This window comes from Physeter macrocephalus, chromosome 21 (assembly GCF_002837175.3).
Source record: "Physeter macrocephalus isolate SW-GA chromosome 21, ASM283717v5, whole genome shotgun sequence".
Classification (NCBI taxonomy): Eukaryota; Metazoa; Chordata; class Mammalia; order Artiodactyla; family Physeteridae; genus Physeter; species Physeter macrocephalus.
In genome coordinates this window covers 46,964,298-46,972,302 of record NC_041234.1, presented here as the reverse complement: position 1 = coordinate 46,972,302, position 8,005 = coordinate 46,964,298, and positions in this window count along the sequence as shown.

Sequence of the window (8,005 nt, the reverse complement as noted above, 5' to 3'; positions counted from 1 at the left end):
CCCAACCCCTTCGTATCACAGAAGAGAGAATGAAGGCTCTGACAGAGGCACAGGCTTGCCTCAGGTTAGGGAGCCAGTGGCAGAGCTGAGCCAAAAAGGCAAGGCTCCTGATTCCCAGTGAAGTGCTGTTTTCCACAGCCCTGGGCTGCTCGGTGGAATGAATGGGTGAGTAAGTGCATGGATGAATGAATGGAAAGGCTTGGCTGCTAAGATGGAGCTGTGGCCTGGCCAAAGGTTTGTAGGCACAGGGGGTATGTCCATTTCCAGCTTCTCAGCCATGTACTGCTTGCCTGAAATAGACAGGAATCCACCTTGCCCCTTTCCTCTCAACCGTGTCTCCCCACAGGCTCCAAAGAAGAAGAAGGACTCACCCCAGGTCACCCACCAAGCCAAGGGCAGGGGCAGGATGCAAAGCCAGGTGTCCCTTGAGCCCCCACTTCTCACCTCTCTGCCAGAGCTGAAGACAGCTTCCATCCATTTCACAGGCAAGGAAACCGGAGACAGGCCCAGAGGGGGCGCAAGACGGATTACAGGATGAGCTTTAAATCAGGCCTGGCAGGACACTGCACGTAATGGATTCCTGTTGGCAGGAGCAGCATTCGTGGCCCCTGTGGGTCCAGACAGCCCCCAAAGCGATGTCACTCCAGACTAACGACAGGTGGCAGTAGAGGACCATGGTAGGCAGCCTAGGCCTTGCCTCTTGGCTTGCCCAGCCCCCTTCCCCAGGCCCAAAGTTGGCTTGATTGGTACCCTAAGTGTGTGGGGGGCCCCTGTGGCAGAGTGGCCAGGCTGAGGGGCCTGGGATACCCAGAGCTGGGATAAATGGCTGCTTGCTGAAAAGCAGCATCCTCAGCAATGGTAAAAGGCAGGACAGAACATCTCAGAGGGAGGAAGTTGGGGGTGGGGACTGGACAGAGCTAGAGAGGGAGAGGGAACTGCAGAGAAAGTGGAGGGGGAGGGAGAGGGACAGAGAGACAGAGAAATACGTTGACGGTTCAGAGAAAACAAGGATGTGCAGAGACTCCATGGGATATATCCACACACATATGCTAAAATCAAGGAACCTTCCAGCTGGAAGTACCTTTAGAGGCCACTTAGTCCCAACCTGCCATCTGATACATGGGAATACTGAGCCTCAGAGAAGATGTGATTTACTTGATATCACACAAGCAAAGTTTTGCTAAGCAGAGACTAGTCCCAGCCTGGCTCTTCCCCCGATTCCCAGACTTCAGCTCTTTTGTCTGAAGGCCTCCTTAGACAGTATACATGATAACTTCCCTGGGGATCTACCCAATATTTGCCACAACATGGGGGAGACCTAGAAAAGGAGACAGATACACAGTCAGAGGCAGAGAGGTGGTGCAAGAGGAGAAAAGCAACAAGGGGGGAGCAGGAAGGAGCGGAGTCTTCAACGGCAGGAGGACCAAGGTTGTCCCAGCATTGACAAGCTCCCTTCCCCACTGGCCTGCCCTCCAGTGAGGCTAGGCAGCCAGCTGACCGTGAGGGGCACTCAATCCTCTGTATTGGACCGTCCTGCCTTCCTCAGCCCAAGCCTAATCCACCCTAGCGCAGGGACCAGGTACCTGCAAAAGGGGCCCACGTTGGATGCCAGAGCTGGAGACAAGAGGCCTGAATTTTCTTCTACCTCTGCTCCTTCTTACGATAAGATCACTGCCCAATGTCGCCACACAGTGTGGACACTTCATTTCCTGACCAGGACACAAGCCCTGCCATTTCAGGCCTGCTGGTCCAAGATAAGACATCCATGCTATGTCATCATCAACTCTAGTGACCATATTTTTCAAACTAAAAAATCAGGCCAGGGCTTCCCTGGTGGCACAGTGGTTGAGAATCTGCCTGCTAATGCAGGGGACACGGGTTCGAGCCCTGGTCTGGGAAGATCCCACAGGCCGCGGAGCAACCCAGCCCGTGAGCCACAACTACTGAGCCTGCGCATCTGGAGCTTGTGCTCGGCAACAAGAGAGGCCGCGACAGCGAGAGGCCTGCGCACCGCGATGAAGAGTGGCCCCCGCTCGCCGCAACTAGAGAAAGCCCACGCACAGAAACGAAGACCCAACACAGCCAAAAATAAATAAATAAAAAATTTAAAGTGACATGTCATTTTAAAAAAAAATCAGGCCAGATTGTCTAATGTATCATCTGATCACAGAACAGAATATTTACAATGAAGCTTGTCCCCGGAAATCTGGGCCATCTGGTTACTGTCCTGTTACTCCACCCATTGGCTTCCCCTTCACACAGGGGCTTGGAGATGTCCCCAGCTGTTAGCCAGACCCTGGGGCTGAGAAGTGAGGGAGGGGAAAGAGCTAATGTACACTGAGCTCTTGCCATGTGTCAGGCATTTTCTCTCCATTATCTCATTTACTACCTATGACAACCTTAGGATGTGGGTACGCTTAGAATCCTCATTACAATTTCAGACGGCTGGACTTGCTCACCCAAGGACACACAAGTATACCCAGCCAGGCACAGAGCTGGCACCATGACCTCACTGTGATGAGCTGATCTCCTCAGTAGAGGAAGCCCTTCCAAGGAGTAAAAGGAAGCATGGAGCAGAAACGCCACCCTGAAACTCCTGTGAACTTGGGATGCATCAACAGAAGTAAAGAGACCAAATGAAGTAGGGAATGGCCTTTCTCTTCTCTGCCCTCTGGAATCCGTGTCCAGTTCTGGTCCCCATACGTTGGGGGCACACTGGTGCATGTCTGCATGGCAGTGAGGAGGTTGGGGAGGGGCTTGAAGCTCACTTCTGTGAGAGGCAGCTGGAGGAACTAGGGCTATTAAGCCTGGAGGTGTGACCTCAGAGACTTTAGACCACACAAGAAGTAGGCATGTTCTGCCTGGCCCCAGCGGACTGAGATAAGAGGTGGTAGTTATAGGGAGGCAGATGTGGACTCAGTACCAGGAAGAAATTTCTCAGAGTCCAAGCTATTCTTTCAGAAAACTGGTTGCCTTGAGAGAGAGTGAGCTCTCCACTACTGGTGGTGCACCAACACGGTTGAGCTGAGCACTTAGTAGAAAGGCTGCAGAGAAGATGTGAATTTGGGATGAGAGGTTAGATTCAATGCCCCCTAAGTTTGCTGCAGCCCTGAAACTCCATGAATCTGGGATTCTGCGATGGCTGGATCTCTCTAGGGGCTCCAGCCCGGTGGATATCCCATAACTTCCCTCCAATTTTTTCCAGTGCTTTATATCTTTTTAAACCAGAATGTCATTCCTTAGGTCTCACCTAAATTCCTCTTACTGGAATCACTCTGAATTCCATACAGGACTGACTGCCAAGAAGGGAGGGGTGGAGAAACCTGCAATGCAAGGCCACCAGAGACCTAGAGGAGAATCATTCTCAAATAGCAAACATTAAGCAGACAGATGGCCAAAGATGAATTGTGGGCGGGGGGGCCGGGGATTCAGAAAACATTACAGCTGATATGTCAAGGTACTTTTTCTTTAGTGATGTTATCTTTCCTGATTGATTTTGTGATTCAAGTTGCTAACACTTGAAAAGTGGTGGGAGTGGTGAGTTGCTCATGTCTTCATTATTTGGAATATGACATTTACCAACCACTCGGGGTAATGCTGAACATTTTCCTGCTAATGTCAGAAAATCCTTTCTTAGGGCTAACCTAGATGTCAACTATAGGACCACCAGACCACTGTTAAACATGAAATTTGCATAATGTTCTATCGAGTGAGAAGTGCAGATTATCAGGTGGCTGGAAGGGGCAAGAGACTGATGATGGTCCTGGTTTGTCCTGATAAGACCACAGGGATGTCCTGGACTAAGGTTTGGACTGAAATGGATGGATGGCCCATCTCTGCCGAATCAAATCTTGTTTCTCTCCATTCTCTCAGATCTTCACTATTTAGGTCAACATCAATTTCCGGAGATGAGGGCAGCACCCAGAGGATGCTGGCCTGAGAAGCTACCATCCCTGCCCTGGAGGCTCTGACCAGTTCTTAACATTTCTCCCCTCCATCATCTTAGAAATCTGCTTTCTCCATGTCCATGATCAGCTGTCCTCAGGAGAGTGCCCTGGCGCTGGCACCTTTGGCTGGAGTAGTTTATCCAACTGTGAGAAGCCCAGAGCCTGGGGAGTAGTGTGAAGAAAGGCTGCCCTTCTTTCTGTGGGTTGCATGCTTGTCTGGCTTACTGTGTGATTAAAGCCAGGTTCTATTTTCGATCTGGACCTATGGATTTCCCTAAGAGATACTCTTTTGGGGGGAAGAAAAGAGGGCTTGCTCTAGTGAGTGTTTATACAAATTCTAGCTGTGAGGGAATGTCTTAGGTCAGGTTCCTGAGATGTGGAGCCTGAAGCAGGGATCAGGGCATGTGATTCACTGCCGTCATGCCCTTCTGGAAAAGCCCAAAAGCAAGGCAGGAGAGCTGGATAAGGAAGAGGTGGCCAAGAAAGGATTTGGTCTGTGGTGAAGTCTAGCCTTGACCTGATCTAGAGTAGACGTGGGGGCTCTGGAGCATACATCACACCACAGTGTTATACCATCTTGAGGGGAGGGACTGTACTTTTGTACTCCTGTATCAATCACTTATTGCCCCCCCCAACCCCATTCCCCATGGGGAGCACATATAACCTCCCATGCAACCCTGGATTAGTTGGCCTCCATCAGCCAAGGGCAAGTCTCTGAGATCTTGCTGTTAGCCACAGCACTCATAGTGGCGGAGGATGCATGCACCAGCTGGAAAAGGGGATCTGGACCTGACACAAACATCATGTACTACAGCAGGGCTGCTATCCTAGGTTTCTAAAGGCCTCTTCCTTCTATGAGGCACAAGGACATCAATCACCACAGCTCTGCCAGTCAGCTGTGAGCTAGCTGTGTCTCGATAACCAGAGCTACTGGGGTGGGGGTGGGGGTTGTAAATGGAAGGGTTAGGAAGTTGTCACTTGTGCAAGAATGAGACAAGAGTCCAAGCTTCTTGGTGGGGGAAGCCACATGGCTGAAGCAGGCAGGGAGTGAGGGCAGTAAGACAGGTCATCAGGACTCTGGGGTTGTATCAAGTCATCAGGAGTGTAATGTATCACTTCAAGAGACAGGGTTTGGAGATCCACCAAGCTCATCAGCTTTTACACCAGGATTAAACTGGAATTAGTCCAGACAGATTGTGTTTATGCTGTATGTAGTTTTGTAAATGACAGTATTTCCTTTTTCTTCTTGTTGTTCATTTTCCTTGTGAAAATGTCACCCAGTACCAATATGTTCAAGGGAACCAACGGAATATCTTGGTGCCCATCCTGGGGCTGGTATGTTGACTGAGAATGATAGCATCTACCTCCTATTGGGCACTTAATATGTACCAAGCACCTACTGAGCATTTACTTTCAGGCATTATTATTTCATTGAGTTTTCCTAATAGGACTTGGGGCTGTACTGTATATGAGGGAGGATGGTGAGAAAAGGGGGTATCAAAGATAATTTCTGGTTTCTGAATGGATGGTGGCACCATCATCTGAGATGAATACTGGAGAAGGAACTCTTCTCTGGCCTCAGTGCTTTCTTTTATGGGCTGAAAAATTTCAGTTTCTGTAAATGTTTCCTTGTGAGACCTGTTTTGAAAACTCTGGAACTTCTTAGAGATGTACTAGATCCTGACAGGGAAAGTTCTAGACTGTAACTGATGTGCATTTCTTTATTTCTTTAGTGTCTCTTTACTGACATAGCTGGTGTGTCAAAAAAACCAAGTTACGCTCGACCAATCTGACGTCAGATGGACATCAACCCGTGATTGTTCTAGGACAGAATCAAGGCTCTCACCTTTTATCCCAACCCCAGCAAAAACCTAGCCATTAGTATGTGTAGGAAGATGTACATTTGCTACTTTGTCCCTTCCCTAAAAAAAGGCACAAGAAAACCCCATTTTAGCTGTAAATAAGTAAGCAAGTACTTTTTAATTTCCAAGTACTTAAAATAACATGTATTGAGTGCTAAACTAAGCCCTTTACATGGATTATCTTATTTAATTCTAAAATCTTTGTGAAACAGTTACTTGTGTCCATTAGGATTTTTTTTTTTTTGATTTTTATTATTTTTTGTTTTTTTGTTTGTTTTTCGGTATGCGGGCCTCTCACTGTTGTGGCCTCTCCCATTGCGGAGCACAGGGTCCGGACTCGCAGGCTCAGTGGCCATGGCTCACGGGGCCAGCCACTCCGCGTCATGTGGGATCTTCCCAGACCGGGGCACGAACCCGTGTCCCCTGCATCGGCAGGTGGATTCTCAACCACTGCGCCACCAGGGAAGCCTGATTTTTATTTTATATTGAAGAATCATTGATTGACAATGTTGCATTAGTTTCAGGTGTACAGCAAAGTGATTCAGTTATACATATACATGTATCTATTTTTTTAAAATTCTTTTCCCATTTAGGTTGTTACATAATATTGAGCAGAGTTCCATGTGCTATACAGTAGATCCTTGTTGGTTATCTGTTTTAAATATAGCAGTGTGTGCATGTCAATCCCAAAGTCCCAATCTATCCCTTCCCCTACCCATGCCCCCTGGTAAACATAAGTTCATTCACTAAGTCTGTGAGTCTGTTTCTGTTTTGTAAATAAGTTCATTTGTATCACTTTTTTTTTGGTTCCACATATAAATGATACCATATGATATTTGTCTTTCTCTGTGTGACTTACTTCACTTAATATGATAATCTCCAGGTCCATCCATGTTGCTGCAAATACCATTATTTCATTCTGTTTAATGGCTGAGTAATATTCCATTGTATATATGTACCACATCTTCTTTAACCATTCATCTGTCAATGGACATTTAGGTTGCTTCCATGCCTTGGTTACTGTAAACAGTGCGGCAATGAACATTGGGTGCATGTATCCTTTAGAACCATGCTCCTGCATCGGCAGGTGGATTCTCAACCACTGCGCCACCAGGGAAGCCTGATTTTTATTTTATATTGAAGAATCATTGATTGACAATGTTGCATTAGTTTCAGGTGTACAGCAAAGTGATTCAGTTATACATATACATGTATCTATTTTTTTAAAATTCTTTTCCCATTTAGGTTGTTACATAATATTGAGCAGAGTTCCATGTGCTATACAGTAGATCCTTGTTGGTTATCTGTTTTAAATATAGCAGTGTGTGCATGTCAATCCCAAAGTCCCAATCTATCCCTTCCCCTACCCATGCCCCCTGGTAAACATAAGTTCATTCACTAAGTCTGTGAGTCTGTTTCTGTTTTGTAAATAAGTTCATTTGTATCACTTTTTTTTTGGTTCCACATATAAATGATACCATATGATATTTGTCTTTCTCTGTGTGACTTACTTCACTTAATATGATAATCTCCAGGTCCATCCATGTTGCTGCAAATACCATTATTTCATTCTGTTTAATGGCTGAGTAATATTCCATTGTATATATGTACCACATCTTCTTTAACCATTCATCTGTCAATGGACATTTAGGTTGCTTCCATGCCTTGGTTACTGTAAACAGTGCGGCAATGAACATTGGGTGCATGTATCCTTTAGAACCATGCTTTTCTCTGGATATATGCCCAGGAGTGGGATTGCTGAATCATATGGTAGCTCTATTTTTAGTTTTTGAAGGAACCTCCATACTGGTTTCCATAGTGGCTGTGCCAATTTACATTCCCAGAAACAGTGTAGGAGGGTTCTCTTTTCTCCACACCCTCTTCATACAGCAAAGTGATTCAGTTATACATATACATGTATCTATTTTTTTAAAATTCTTTTCCCATTTAGGTTGTTACATAATATTGAGCAGAGTTCCATGTGCTATACAGTAGATCCTTGTTGGTTATCTGTTTTAAATATAGCAGTGTGTGCATGTCAATCCCAAAGTCCCAATCTATCCCTTCCCCTACCCATGCCCCCTGGTAAACATAAGTTCATTCACTTTGGAGAAATGTCTGTTTAGGTCTTCTGCCCATTTTTTGATTGAGTTGATGGTTCTTTTGATATTAAGCTGCATGAGCTGTTTGTAAATT